At 37.5% G+C, this 16,643-nt stretch overlaps 1 non-coding gene and 1 pseudogene across 1 annotated transcript; one reads left to right on the forward strand and one right to left on the reverse strand.

Moving 5' to 3' along the window:
• The first annotated feature begins 6,298 nt into the window (after positions 1–6,298).
• The window catches only part of LOC120580652 (uncharacterized), a 94,786-nt pseudogene continuing 84,441 nt past the window's right edge, over positions 6,299–16,643 (forward strand).
• On the reverse strand, positions 6,665–6,771 carry LOC120580768 (small nucleolar RNA R71). Its single transcript, XR_005646526.1, has one exon. It is a non-coding gene; the product is annotated as a small nucleolar RNA R71 (small nucleolar RNA).

The raw sequence follows: 16,643 nt of genomic DNA on the forward strand, positions 1-16,643 counted from the left end.
CTCAAGTCAGAAACTTTGCACGGCCCGTGCTAAGGTTCGCACGGCCGTGCCACCTCCCAGGACAACTTTTGCTGCTTTTGCTTAGATTCTAAGCTACTCTATTGGTTTTACCACAAAGCCCTTTGCTTGTGGAACATTCTAGTTATGTAATAGCTTAGATTTTAAGTCGAATGTTACCTAGAGTAGCTAGCCATCACAAATATTCATCTTTTCTTTGGAATTCAATAAGTGACAATTGTCTTTTGAAGAAAAGTTCTTTTCTTTTCTTTTCTTTTCTTGTTATTTACTTTTATGCTTTCTCTCTTCTTCTCCATGTCTACGATGACCATGAGTGAGTAGAATTCTTATGTCTTGGGATTGTTGGATAAGTCTAATGACATAATCCTAATCAAGTCAAGCCTTAAACCTTAACATTATGTAACCCTAGTTTCTCTTCTAAATTCACCGTTTTAACATGGATTAAATATTATCAAACTGTGGAAACGAAAGTGGAGGGTTTGATAATCGTTAATCCAACTATCTAAATGTTAATTCATAAAACGAAAGTGGAGCTTTAATATTCGATCAAGTGAATTTAGACAAGGATTGCGAAACATGAAAATAGTCTAGTGAACCTTGATACTTATAGAGTTTCGAACTTCAAGGATTCTGATAGTAATAAACCATGAAAATAGGCGTGCTTGCTAGAGGAACACACTCACTGATGGGATAAAATCGCAAGTGCACGGTCTTACCGAAGTAGTAATGAAAAGAGTATCGTTCCGACAAGAAGTTGTTTAATTCAATTAACCTTAGTTGATGATTAGAAGAGAATCAAGAATATGAGATTGTTGTTTTCAATTGGTTGAAAGAGAAAATACTAATAATAAAAGAGAGCCTTGGGATCGTTGGTCCGTCATAGGCGACAAAAATCATTCACAAGCCAAGCCATTAAACCTAAACCTTATTTTAGACCTAGTTTCTAAAGACGAGTTTCTCTTAAGCCTATCACATCTCCTATCGGTCTCAGTGAGCGTGTTCCTCTAGCAAGCATGCCTATTTTCATGGTTGATTACTATTAGAATCCTTGAAGATCGAAACTCTATAAGTCTTAAGGTTCACTAGACTATTTTCATGTTTCACAATCCTTGTCTAAATTCACTTGATCGAATATTAAAGCCCCACTTTCGTTTTATGAATTAACATTTGGAATGATGGATTAACGATTATCAAACCCTCCACTTTCGTTTCCACAGTTTGATAATATTTAATCCATGTTAAAACGGTGAATTTAGAAGAGAAACTAGGGTTATGTAATACTAAGGTTTAAGGCTTGACTTGATTAGGATTATGTCATTAGACTAATCCAACAATCCCAAGACATAAGAAGTCTACTCACTCATGGTCATCGTAGACATCAGGAAGAAGAGAGAAAACATAAAAGTAAATAACAAGAAAGTAAAAGAAAAGAAAAGAACTTTTATTCAAAAGACAATTGTCACTTATTGAATTCCAAAGAAAAGATGAATATTTGTGATGGCTAGCTACTCTATTTATAGTTTACATTCGACCTAAAATCTAAGCAATCACTAGAATGTTCCACAAGTAAATAAAAACAGAGTAGCTTAAAATCTAAGCAAAAGCAGCAAAAGTAGTTCTGGAGGGTGGCACGGCCGTGCCAAGCCTAGCATGGGCCGTGCCAAGTTTCTGACTTGAGGGAGATATATTTTTGTCTCCGAATCTTCGTATTTTCGTACCGAATTAGCTCCAAAACCCCTTTCTTTTGCTCCAAGACTCAATCCATCAAATATTCGTTCCTGAAATATAACAATATGCAATTTTAGTAAAATAGCTCAAAAAGGAAATAATATTAAAATAAAATAAACTTAAATCTAATTAAAACAAAACTAAATAACATATTAAAATAGATAATAAATGACTCATCACTCACTGAGACCGATAGGAGATGTGATAGGCTTAAGAGAAACTCGTCTTTAGAAACTAGGTCTAAAATAAGGTTTAGGTTTAATGGCTTGGCTTTTGCATGATTTTTGTCGCCTATGACAGACCAACAATCCTAAGGCTCTCTTTTATTATTATTTTCTCTTTCAATCATTTGAAAACAACAATCTTACATTCTTGATTCTCTTCTAATCACCCACTAAAGTTAATTGAATTAAACAACTCCCTGTCGGAACGATACTCTTTTCATTACTACTTCAGTAAGACCGTACACTTGCGGTTTTATCTCATCAAGTTTTTGGCGCCGTTGCCAGGGAGTCAACTAATTTAATTAACTCTTTCTTTATGATTAGAACTTTCTCTTTTCCTTTTCTTCTACTTTTCTCTTTTCTTTGTTTACCATGAACTTCTTGGGTTCTCAGTTTCTTATGCGAAGAAGTAAAAGTCTCAGAGAATTTATTCTTGAGATTGAAAGATATTTGCATAAAAAAAAGAGAGAGGTATTGCTATGGCTGAACACACTCTCAAAGAGTATGCTACTCCTTCAACGGAAGAGCCACAAGCTATTATCGTGTACCCGACGGTTGAGGGTAACAACTTCAAAATCAAGCCTGCACTACTCAATTTGGTGCAGCAAAATCAGTTCTCTGGATCACCATAAAAGACTTAGTGGCACCATAAAAGAGAACAAAGAAGCCGTAAGACTTCATCTTAACATATACCACTAAGATGTATGTTGATGCAGCTGCAGGTGGAGCCTTGATGAACAAGAACTATACGGAGGCTTACGCATTAATTGAAGACATGGCTCAGAATCATTACCAATGGACCAACGGAAGAGCCATCACCGCCTCTACACCCTCCAAAAAGGAGGCAGGTATGTACTGATGAGTCATTTATTGACTATTTTAATATGCTTTTTAGTTTAGTTTTATTTAGATTTTATTTGATTTTATATTAGTATTATTTCCTTTTTAGGATAGTTTACTTTAAATTGCATTTTATTATATTTCAGGAAAGAATATTGGATGGATTGAATCTTGGAGCAAAAGAAAGGGACTTGGAGCCGATTGGATGCAAAAATATGAAGATTGAGAGACAAAAATATGTCTCCCACAAGTCAGAAGCTTGGCACGGCCCGTGCTAGCCTTGGCACGGCCGTGCCACCCTCCAGAGTGCCTTTTGCTGCTTTTGCTTTGATTTTAAGCTACTCTATTTTTAGCCCAAATGTAATAGCTTAGACTTTAAGTCGATCGAATGCTATAAATAGAGTAGCCATCCATCACAAATATTCATCTTTACTTGGAATTCAATAAGTGACAATTACTTTTCTAATTAAAGTTCTTTTCTTTTCCTTTATTTTCTTGTCATTTACTTTTATGCTTTCTCTCTTCTCCCCCATGTCTACGATGAACATGAGTGAGTAGACTTCTCCTTGTCTTGGGATTGTTGGATAAGTCTAAATGACATAATCCTAATCAAACCAAGCTCTAAGCCTTAATCTTATGTAACCCTAATTTCTTATCTGGATTCACCGTCTTAACATGGATCAACCATTATCAAACTGTGGAAACCAAAGTGGAGGGTTTGATAATTGTTTATCCATTATTCCAAATATCAATTCATAAAACGAAAGTGGAGCTTTGATATTCGAACAAGTGAATTCAGACAAGGATTGCAAAGTCAGCGAAATAGGCTTTGCAATCTTTGGGACATATAGTTTCAATCTTCAAGGGAACTAATAACAATCAAGTCAGCGAAATAGGCTTGGTTGTTAGAGGAACCAAAATCTAATAGTAATCAAGTCAGCGAAATAGGCTTGGTTGCTAGAGGAACATAAGAGAAACTGTCTTGAGAAATTAGGTCTAACATAACATTATAAGCTTATAGTTTTGGTTTGAGAAGGACTTGTCATTTAGAGGAAACCAACGATCCCAAGGCTCTTTTTATCATTATTATCTTTCAAACGCTTGAAAACCCCCAACTTATAATTCTCTTCTCTCTTCTAATCATCTCTAAAAAGTTAATTGAATTGAACTACTCCCTGTCGGAACGATACTCTTTTATACTACTTCGGTAAGACCGTGCACTTGCGGTTTTATCTCATCAAGTTTTTGGCGCCTGTAACACCCCGTTTCCCAATAATCAATTAAATATTCATATTTCAACAATCAGAGTAAAATCCCAACGGGCATGTCACACTACGTCATCAAAATTTCTTAAATAGAATATATAAAAATCTATTTAATTAATCATTCATCATAAAAACAACATTAAACTTGCAGCGGAATATTTTTCAACTTAAATAAACTCCAACAATTATTCTTGGCACAAACGCCTCATCGAAAGAAACCAAATCATCCATAGGGCTACAATAATAATATTTCAAAATTGATACATAGGAGAAATCAAGAAAGTAAAATCCCATCCCACGTATTCAGAGCCCTAGACACAGTGAGCCAACACCTACTACTCAGGATCACCTGCAAGTTACCCATAGGAAGGGCAACATTTTCAAGCAGAAGGGGTGAGATTCTCAAACAATAATATTAATATATAATAACTTCAATGAATCTAACACCCTATTAACATAATGAATCATCAATTAAATATGTACAACATCATTAGCAACATCAACATCCATTGGTAATTAATCCAGCAAATAATGATTCATGCATCCACTCGACTCCACTATAAGACCCATGCAGGACATGACGACTCCCTTAAGACTCCTCAACAAATGCAACTATGCATGTGGTACCATATCAGGGCCGAAGCCCTCACCGTTATAGAATGGTTAAAGCATTCTTTTTATCAGGACATGAGTCCTCCCATTAACACCGCTTTGAACAACATAGTGTTCCACCGCTTTGAACGACAAGGCGTTCCAGGACCGAGGTCCTCACCGTTTTTATGTTTATGCAACTGACTCCACTTGTGTATATCTACATACAACTCAAAAAATGCATATGTACTTATATGACTCACCACCCCTTTAATGCAACATGTTCATCACTTGATTCATGCAATTACAACCTCTCCAAAATTCACAAAATTAACCAATCAATTTAACGTTGTATTATAAGTAAGATTTAATGCCTATACAAGAGTTTACAAGCTAAAGGAAACACTTAGAGGTACTAAAAAGGAACCCTAGTGCACGAAGCAAAGTTCAGAAAAAGGCTAACTAAGGCCCAGTTCGCTTAAGCGAAGGGTAGCTCGCTTAAGCGACCAGCTACAGTAAAATCTGGATTCTTGTTCGCTCACGGTTCGCTCACAAGTTCGCTCAAGCGAACACAATGTCGTATCTAAAGGCATTCTACGCTTACGGCTCGCTCACGGTTCGCTTAAGTGAACGGCTAAAGACAAATTCTGGGCAGCGATTTTGATCGCTCGCTTAAGCGATGGGATGTTCGCTTAAGCGACCATTCATCAGTACAGGGTAAAAACTTACGATTTCAGACTTCTCTCCACTCCAAAAACCCAATTTTAATCCCTTGATCACCCAAAACGTTTTCCAGCGATTGTTTACAGGTCCTATACACAACTAGGCATCAAAGGGAACACAAAACATGCATTAACACATCAATTCAACTCATTCCAACCATCATACACAATTTCTCTCAATTCATTCCACCAGTCCTAATCTCAATCCAATTCAGAATATAGCAGCATTACAGATTAAGAAAATCATACATAACATCAATTATAATCTGTTAAACATAATTCTTACATCTTTCTTTCAAAATCAGTCTCATACCCTAATTCTCAATCTTATACTTAAGAACTATTCAATTAGATTAATTTTCAGGAGTTATATATTATAATCATTGAAAGATAATCCCACCCTTACCTTAGAATTGCAAAGACAAAGAAAACACGGCAATCGATTCTCTAGTTCTTCTCTCTTGGTCTTCTCTCCTTGCCTTAGCTTTTCTCCTCCCCAACTTGTTTTCACGTTAAACAGTTTTTCTCCCCTTTTTCTTTCCTTAACTTTCCAAAACTATAACCTCTCTTTTTTTCATTAAAACCTCCCTTATTATTATTAATTTCTAATTAATCCCTAACCTCCTAAATAATTCTATTATTTCTATTATTCTATTTATATTAAATAAATTATATAAATAAATACTACACACCAAATAAATCACACATATTTTATAAAATACATAAAAGACTCTAAATAATTCCAAAAATAATAAAATAACGACTAGGGCGTTACAGCGCCGCTGCCGGGGAGTAAACTAATTTGATTAACTCTTTCCTTGTGATTAGAATCCTTTTCTCCCCTCTTCTTCCCTTCTTTTCTCTTTTCCTACACTTGACTTTTTGGGTAGCCTTAACAATAATAGATAACATGGCTGAGGAACGCACTCTTGAGGAGTATTCGATCCCTTCTTCGGATAAGCCATGCACTATTATAGTTTACCCGACGGTTCAAGGTAGCAACTTCAAAATAAAACCTGCACTACTAATTCTAGTACAACAAAACCAGTTCTCTGGATCACCTACCGAAGATCCAAATTTACATATCTCAACCTTTTGGAGACTTAGTGTAACTTGCAAAGACGACCAAGAAACCGTCAGGCTACATCTCTTCCCTTTTTCTCTAAAAGATAGGGCCAGCAATTGGTTCAACTCTTTAAAGCCCGGTTCCATCACCTCATGGGACCAACTAAGGCGAGAATTCCTTTGCCGTGGTTTCCCCCCATCTAAAACCGCCCAACTTAGGGGAAAGCTTTACCAATTTACTCAAAAGAACGGGGAATCTCTTTTCGATGTGTGGGAGCGTTTTAAAGAAATACTTAGACGTTGTCCCCATCACGGTCTAGAAAAGTGGTTAATCATCCACACCTTTTATAATGGTCTAACATCTAGCACTAAATTGACTATTGATGCAGCTGCAGGTGGTGCCCTAATGAACAAAGACTTCACAACAGCTTATGCGTTGATTGAGGACATGGCTCTAAACCTTTTCCAATGGACAGAAGAAAAAGTAATCATCGATCCTTCACCCTCTAAAAAAGAGGCAGGTATGGATAAAACCTCTTCCATTGACTATCTATCTACCAAGGTGAATGCGTTATCTCAAAGACTTGATCGCATGAGCATTTGTGCTAGCACACCTACCCTCTCATCTGCTTGTGAAGCATGTGGCCTATCTAGTCATTCTAGCACCGATTGCAACCCAAGTAGTGTTGAGCAGTTAAACTTTGTTCAGAATGGCCAAAGAGTTGTTCAAAAATCTCACATAGAACTTTTAATGGAAAACTATTTTCTTAAACAATCCGAACAGCTCCAAGAGCTCAAGGATCAAACTAGACTTTTGAACAACTCTCTTGCTACTCTCACAACAAAGATAGACTCCATCTCCTCTCACAACAAAACTTCTGAAACTCAGCTCTCCCAGGTAGTTCGTAAGGTTGACCACCCCAATAAAATGAATGTTGTTACACTTAGGAGTGGTAAGCTACTCGAAGACCCCATAAGGGGAACCAAAACCGATGACAGTGAGAAAGAGAGCTGCGAACCACCATCTAGGGAAACCAGGGCAGAAAAAAAAGAACCACGAGTTGAGGAAAACACACCACCTCCCTTTAAACCAAAAATTCCCTTCCCACAAAGGTTTGCCAAATCAAAGCTAGATGAGCAATTGAAAAAGTTCATAGAAATGATGAACAAGATATATATTGATGTGCCTTTTGCCGAAGTCCTAACCCAAATGCCTACATATGCTAAATTTTTGAAAGAAATCCTTTCTAAAAAAAGAAAGATTGAGGAAGGTGAGACGGTTAACCTTACGGAAGAATGTAGTGCCATCATCCAAAATAAATTGCCACCAAAGCTTAAAGATCCAGGCAATTTTTCCATACCTTGTGTCATAGGATCGGAAGTTGTGAAGAAAGCTATGTGTGATCTAGGAGCCAGTGTCAGCCTAATGCCTTTATCCCTTTATGAAAGGTTGGGAATAGGGGAACTTAAATCGATAAGGATGACCCTACAACTAGCGGACCGTTCTGTTAAGTATCCAGCTGGAATCATAGAAGATGTCCCCGTTAAGGTAGGAGAGGTATCCATCCCCGCTGATTTTGTTGTAATGGAAATGGAGGAAGACAATCAAGTGCCAATTCTTTTGGGAAGACCTTTTCTTGCTACTGCAGGAGCTATCATTGACGTGAAAAAGGGTAAGCTTGCCTTTAATGTCGGTAAGGAGACAGTTGAATTTGAACTTGCTAAACTAATGAAAAGTCCTTCCATTAAGGACTCTTGTTGCATGATAGATATAATCGACCATTGCGTGAAAGAGTGCTCTTTAGCATCAACTACACATGATGGTTTGGAAGTATGCTTAGTAAACAATGCAGGTACAAAACTGGAAGGGGAGGCAAAAGCTTATGAAGAGCTGTTGGATAGAACTCCTCCAATGAAAGGTCTAAGTGTGGAGGAGTTAGTAAAAGAAGAACCAGCACTCCTACCCAAGCAAGCACCGAAAGTAGAACTTAAAACACTTCCATCAAATCTAAGGTATGAATTCTTGGGCCCTAACTCTACCTATCCTGTTGTTGTAAATGCAAGTCTCGATGAAGTAGAAACTGAAAAGTTGTTTTATGTCCTCAAGAAATATCCTAAAGCTATAGGGTACACCATTGACGACATTAAAGGAATAAATCCTTCATTGTGCATGCATAGGATACTTCTTGAAGAAGACTATAAACCCTCCATTGAACATCAAATAAGGCTAAATCCTAACATAAAAGAAGTTGTGAAAAAAGAAGTCTTAAAACTCCTAGATGCAGGTGTTATTTATCCAATTTCTGATTCCAAATGGGTTAGCCCCGTGCAAGTTGTACCAAAAAAGGGTGGTCTCACAGTTATAAAAAACGATAAAAATGAATCCATTGCCACTAGGACCGTCACCGGTTGGAGAATGTGTATTGATTATAGGAAGCTTAATAAAGCAACCCGTAAAGATCACTTCCCTCTCCCTTTTATAGACCAAATGTTAGAAAGGTTAGCTAAGCATTCACATTTTTGCTACTTAGATGGTTATTCTCGATTTTTCCAAATACCCATTCACGCTAATGACCAAGAAAAGACAACTTTTACATGCCCCTTCGGGACCTTTGCCTATAGAAGAATGCCTTTTGGTCTCTGTAATGCCCCTGCTACTCTTCAAAGATGCATGATGTCTATTTTTTCTGACTTTGTTGAAAAGATAATGGAAGTCTTTATGGATGATTTTTCTGTGCATGGATCTAGTTTTGATGATTGTTTGACTAACCTTGAAAAAGTTTTGGAAAGATGTGAACAGGTGAACCTAGTCTTAAATTGGGAGAAATGTCACTTCATGGTAAGAGAAGGAATTGTCCTAGGACACTTGGTCTCCGACAGAGGTATAGAGGTAGACAAAGCAAAAATCGAAATTATTGAAAAAATGCTACCTCCCACCTCAGTCAAAGAAATTAGAAGTTTCCTAGGACATGCAGGGTTCTACCGCCGTTTCATTAAAGATTTTTCATCAATCACTAAACCACTAACAAGTCTGCTTCTCAAGGATGCAGACTTTGTCTTTGATGATTCTTGTTTGCAGGCATTTTGCAGGTTGAAAGAAGCACTAATTACCGCCCCAATCATACAACCACCAGATTGGAACTTGCCTTTTGAAATAATGTGTGATGCAAGCGACTATGCAGTTGGAGCAGTGTTAGGACAAAGAAAGGAAAAAAAGATGCATGCCATATATTACGCCAGTAAGACCCTAGATGGGGCACAGGTAAACTATGCCACAACAGAAAAAGAATTGCTAGCAGTTGTCTACGCCATTGACAAATTTCGGCAATACTTGGTGGGATCAAAAATCATTGTTTACACAGATTACTCGGCCATAAAATACTTGCTAAACAAAAAAGATGCCAAACCGAGATTGATCCGATGGAGTTTGCTCCTCCAAGAATTTGACCTTGAGATAAAAGATAAAAAGGGCGTAGAAAATGTTGTCGCTGACCACTTGTCTCGACTTCGGGAGACCAATGAAGATGAGTTACCCTTGGATGATTCATTCCCGGATGACCAACTCTTCTTATTGGCACAAACTGACGCACCTTGGTATGCAGATTTTGTTAATTTTCTTGCAGCAGGAGTATTACCGCCTGAGTTAAATTACCAACAAAAGAAGAAATTCTTCAATGACCTCAAGCACTATTATTGGGATGAGCCCTACCTCTTCAGAAGAGGCTCAGATGGGATTTTCAGGAGATGCATTCCTGAAAACGAGGTAAGTAGTATTCTAACTCATTGCCTCTCCTCTTCTTATGGCGGCCACGCCAGTACACAAAAGACTTCTTTCAAAATTCTTCATTCTGGTTTCTGGTGGCCATCACTTTTCAAAGATGTGCATCTCTTTATCTCTAAATGTGACAAATGTCAACGCACCGGTAGCATTACTAAGAGAAATGAAATGCCTTTGAACAACATCCTTGAAGTAGAAATTTTTGATGTTTGGGGTATTGATTTTATGGGACCATTCCCCTCCTCTTTTGGGAATCAGTACATATTAGTAGCCGTTGACTATGTGTCCAAATGGGTTGAAGCTATTGCCTCCCCCACTAATGATGCACAGGTTGTTATAAAACTGTTTAAAAAGGTCATTTTCCCTAGGTTCGGAGTGCCACGAGTTGTGATAAGCGATGGAGGGTCTCACTTCATTTCAAGACATTTTGAAAAACTTTTGCAAAAACTTGGAGTGAGGCACAAAATTGCGACACCTTATCACCCCCAAACCAGCGGACAAGTGGAGGTCTCAAATAGACAAATCAAAGCTATCCTTGAAAAAACTGTTTCAACCTCTAGAAAAGATTGGTCAAGTAAGCTTGACGATGCCCTTTGGGCCTATCGAACGGCTTATAAAACCCCCATTGGAATGACCCCTTTTAAACTTGTCTATGGGAAATCTTGCCACCTTCCCGTTGAGCTCGAGCATAAGGCCTATTGGGCGAAACCTCAACTTAGACCCCAATTTAGCCGGTGAAAAAAGAAAACTTCAATTAAACAAGCTAGAAGAACTTAGGATAGATGCCTATGAGAATGCCCGCATTTATAAGGAGAGAACTAAGAACTGGCATGACAAGAAAATCATCCAGAAGCACTTCAAATGCGGTGACCTTGTGCTGCTCTTTAACTCTAGGCTCAAGCTCTTTCCAGGTAAATTACGGTCACGATGGTCCGGTCCTTTTCAAGTTCGCACGGTCTACCCTTATGGGGCGATTGAAATCTTTTCTGAAGAAACAGGATCCTTCACGGTTAATGGACAAAGGCTTAAAATCTATAATACCGGAGAAGTAAATGAAGTAGTGGCTGATTTCACCCTTAGTGACCCGCCTTAAGGATTTTTTTTATCCCTATCTTCGTCAAGCTAGTGACGTTAAAAGAACGCTTCGTGGGAGGCAACCCACCAATTTAATTGCTTTCTTTGTTTTCTGTTATTTTTCTTTGTTTTGTAGGTAAGTGTCTGAGATTGATTAAGAAACGCAAGAAAAATCAAAGTTCCAAGAACCAGAAAGGTGGCACGGCCCGTACTTGACTTGGCACGGCCGTGCCAAGTATCACAACCCCATCTTCATAAAACTTGGCAGAATGACGGCATGGCCCGTGCTACAGCTGGCACGGCCGTGCCAACCTGAAGGCCTCCGGAGTTCAAAATTTCGACAAATTGTGAGCTTTCCGCATCCTTTCTCACCTTTTCATTATTTCTTTCGTTTCTAATATCTTAAATCATTGAGGACAATGCTTCTCCTAAGTGTGGGGGGAGCCTAATAAAGTGTCTTTAGTCGTAGTGTTTCCAAACTCCCTTGAACTTTATTCTTTTGTTTTGTTTTATTGTAAAAGGCATGGTTAAGTAGCTAAATTTTATTGAAAATATCATGACACAAAATTTTCATTGTCTCCTCTTATTTTGTTGATCCTTGTACATGAAAGCAAACTCTTGTGTTTTAAAGTCTTCTTGATATACCCACACCTTGTTTTAAAGTGAATAAAATTCTCCAAGGAGAAAAACACAAAGTTGCTTCCCTTGAGTAAATGTATGAATAGGTATTTTAAGGAAACGCGTTTTAATCTTAGTGGTGCATTAACCTTTATAGATTCTCAAAGTGCCAGTAGTATAAGTTGGTATAAGGGAGTTCATAAAAAGCCAAACTAATTCCAAGATCTCATCATTGAATCTAGATTGGGGAAGGAGGTAGGCCCTCCGACTTCCTACGTGAAGATGATTGTTATCTTGAGGAAAAACTTTAAAAAGCATCATTGAATCTAGATTGGGGAAGGGGTAGGCCCTCCGACTTCCTACGTGAAGATGATGTTTTAAGGGATACCATTGAATCTAGATTGGGGAAGGGGGTAGGCCCTCCGACTTCCTACGTGAAGATGTTGTTCCTTAAATAAAGAACTTAAATGTGCAAATGGCAAAGAACAAGGATTCTCAAATACTCCCATCTCTCTTATATGAATTATAGAAGGAATCTTTCTTGGTTGGTTCCTCATAATGCCTATCTTATACAGGAGCAAGAAAAGGGTTGGACTCCACACACACACTCACTTGAAACTTGATCGTTGGGTTGAATAAAAATTACAAGAAATGCTTGAGTTTGTGATTAGTGTACATTTGGGATTTAAGCCCTTGAGGAGACATGTGCTTTAATTGAATTGTCATTTGATATAACTGTTTGTGCTACTGTGTTTATGCCTTTTGCTTGAGGACAAGCAAAGATTCAAGTGTGGGGGAGTTTGATGAGTCATTTATTGACTATTTTAATATGCTTTTTAGTTTAGTTTTATTTAGATTTTATTTGATTTTATATTAGTATTATTTCCTTTTTAGGATAGTTTACTTTAAATTGCATTTTATTATATTTCAGGAAAGAATATTGGATGGATTGAATCTTGGAGCAAAAGAAAGGGACTTGGAGCCGATTGGATGCAAAAATATGAAGATTGAGAGACAAAAATATGTCTCTCACAAGTCAGAGTGTCTTTTGCTGCTTTTGCTTTGATTTTAAGCTACTCTATTTTTAGCCCAAATGTAATAGCTTAGATTTTAAGTCGATCGAATGCTATAAATAGAGTAGCCATCCATCACAAATATTCATCTTTACTTGGAATTCAATAAGTGACAATTGCTTTTCTAATTAAAGTTCTTTTCTTTTCCTTTATTTTCTTGTCATTTACTTTTATGCTTTCTCTCTTCTCCCCCATGTCTACGATGAACATGAGTGAGTAGACTTCTCCTTGTCTTGGGATTGTTGGATAAGTCTAAATGACATAATCCTAATCAAACCAAGCTCTAAGCCTTAATCTTATGTAACCCTAATTTCTTATCTGGATTCACCGTCTTAACATGGATCAACCATTATCAAACTGTGGAAACCAAAGTGGAGGGTTTGATAATTGTTTATCCATTATTCCAAATATCAATTCATAAAACGAAAGTGGAGCTTTGATATTCGAACAAGTGAATTCAGACAAGGATTGCAAAGTCAGCGAAATAGGCTTTGCAATCTTTGGGACATATAGTTTCGATCTTCAAGGGAACTAATAACAATCAGGTCAGCGAAATAGGCTTGGTTGTTAGAGGAACCAAAATCTAATAGTAATCAAGTTAGCGAAATAGGCTTGGTTGCTAGAGGAACATAAGAGAAACTGTCTTGAGAAATTAGGTCTAACATAACATTATAAGCTTATAGTTTTGGTTTGAGAAGGACTTGTCATTTAGAGGAAACCAACGATCCCAAGGCTCTTTTTATCATTATTATCTTTCAAACGCTTGAAAACCCCCAACTTACAATTCTCTTCTCTCTTCTAATCATCTCTAAAAAGTTAATTGAATTGAACTACTCCCTATCGGAAAGATACTCTTTTATACTACTTCGGTAAGACCGTGCACTTGCGGTTTTATCTCATCATGTACGAGGTCTCTGATTATGATCACCTTGCTGCTAAGGTTGATGCCTTAACTCAAAAATTTGAAAAACTTAATGTTAATGTTGTCATACCTTCTACTACATCTCCTCCTTGTGAAATCTGTGGTGTTTTTGGTCATATAGGTGTTGATTGTCAGTTAGGTAGTGTTGCCAATGGTATTGAACAAATGAACTACGCTTAATACAACCAAGGAACAAGATCCAACCAACATTTTTATAAAAATCCTCAAGGTTCCTATGGACAAGTAGCACCACCAGGCTATACAAACAACCAGAGAGTGGCTCAGAAATCAACTTTGGAAATTTTGTTAGAAAATTGCATTATGAATCAAAATAAACAACTTCAAGAGCTCAAAAACCAAACATGATTTCTGAACGACTCTCTCTCCAAACTCAATACCAAGGTAGACTCTATAGCCACACACACCAAAATGCTTGAGACCCAAATCTGCCAAGTGGCCCAACAAGTGGCCACCTCTTCTCAAACACCGGGAGTCTTTCCCGGTCAAATCGAAACAAATCTCAAAGCTCATGTCAATGCTATTTCTCTTGGGGGTAGTAAGTTAGAAGAGACCGTTGCTAAGGCCAAGAGTGCTAAGGGAGAGAGTGTTAAGCTTCTAGGTGAGAAAGATGTGATTGAGAGTGAGAAGCCACTTGACAAGAACAAAGCTCTTTCCCCATTAAGGCTTGTTAAGCTTAACTTAGAGGCTCAATTCAATAAATTCTTAAACATTCTTAAAAAGATTTGCATTAAGATTCCCTTTGCTGAAGCTTTGTCTCGTATGCCTCTATATGCCAAGTTTTTAAAAGAAATTTTTTCAAAGAAAAAGGCTATAGAGCACAATGAGACAATAGCTTTGACAAGCGAAAGTAGTGCAATCATCAAGAAGCCACCTCCAAAGCTTAGAGATCCAGGTAGTTTTGCCATCCCTTGTATGATAGGGAGTGAAACCTTAGACCGAGCCTTATGTGATTTAGGTTATAGTGTTAGCTTGTTGCCCTTATCCCTCTTTATAAGGATGGGAATAGGAGAGTTGAAACATACCGAAACAACATTGAAGTTAGTCGATCGTTCTAGTATCCAACCTGTCGGATATGTTGAGGACATCCCCGTTAAAATAGAAGGGATATACATCCCGACTGATTTCATGGTGCTTGACATAGATGAGGACAATGAGTGCCCTATAATTCTAGGACGACCTTTTCTCGCTACTGCGGGTGCTATAGTTGATGTTAAGTGTAACGCTCCTATTTCTATTAAAGCAATTAAACATGCGAATAATACATTTATTCAAGAAATAGAGATTACGTCTTATTCAAAATTCAAAAACCGATAGACATGTATGTAAACCTCAACAGTTACAGCGGAATATAAATCAGAGTGATCAAATATATACATGCCATGAGCAAATAAATCATATCCAAAAGATAAATCTCAAACCCAAACATCGGGTAGTCATCAACAAAATAATAATCCCAACGAAAAAATAAACAACCTAATCTAGACCGACACGACAAGCCTAGATCAGAGCCGACACGACACCGATATCGGAGGAAGCTCCCGATATCCCAAGCAAAGACTCACCGAGACTACTCCTGCACAACGTCTACTCACCCATACAGGCAAGTAGGCGGTTAAAACCACTGGGGGTAAGCATTACATTATCATAATCCAGATAATAATCAAATCAAATAAATATCATGTACTTGAATAATAATAGTCATGCATAAATACTTATATCACAACTTGATAGCTCATATCCACGTATATCAATCACATGAATAATTATCCAATCATAAATATTCATTCACAACATCAATCATAAACAATCATTGTCAACTTTCATTCTTCTCAATTCATCACCAATCACATATTTCACATAGGACTCATGCTATGATATGCACTTATTGACACATAAATGCATGTGGTACCAAATCTCAACAAGGTCGTCACCTCCGATGGACAAGTCAACATCGCATGTAAGGCTCACCTCTGCCTTACAATAATCTCGAAGTAAAAGATTCATCCCTTTTACAGCAACAACGACTATGATGCATGGACATGTGTAAGGACTCGATAATGCGACAACAAATCACAATCTCAACTCAATATATAGGACAACACCCAATTATATTGATTATCTCCACAACATTGCATTATCAAGAAAACATGCCCACACAAATAAATCATAGTATTCATCATCACACATCAACATATTATCAATAATCAACAATGTCACTCAACATCAACTATATCATATAGTTTCACCAATTCAAGCATTCTCATATTCCAAGTAAGATAGCAAAATATATCTCATGATCATTATCACATCCCAATTACATATTTACATACTCAATTATTCCCTCTAAATACTTCATTAAGCCAAATATCAAGTTTGGAAAAGTTTCACGACTCATAGAAAAAGTTATGCTAAGTTTTCACAAAAATTCACATGACCCATGTGTAGTAATTTGATCATAACTCGAGTTCTAAAAATCATTTGGACCTGAAACCAACGCCATTAGAAAGCTAACAAAATTATCTAAAACTTTCATGTTTACACCAAAGGCCAATTCGAAACAGAAATAGGTGAAAAAGACGCAAGAACGCGAAACAGGAGATGCTGGAACTGGCGCTTCTTGAGAAGCTTCTGGCCTACTTCTGAAGAGTGCTCCTGAAGTACGCTTCTGAAGAGTGCTTCTGAAGTACGCTTCTGAAGTGTGCTT

Source organism: Medicago truncatula, chromosome 5 (assembly GCF_003473485.1).
Source record: "Medicago truncatula cultivar Jemalong A17 chromosome 5, MtrunA17r5.0-ANR, whole genome shotgun sequence".
NCBI lineage: Eukaryota > Viridiplantae > Streptophyta > Magnoliopsida > Fabales > Fabaceae > Medicago > Medicago truncatula.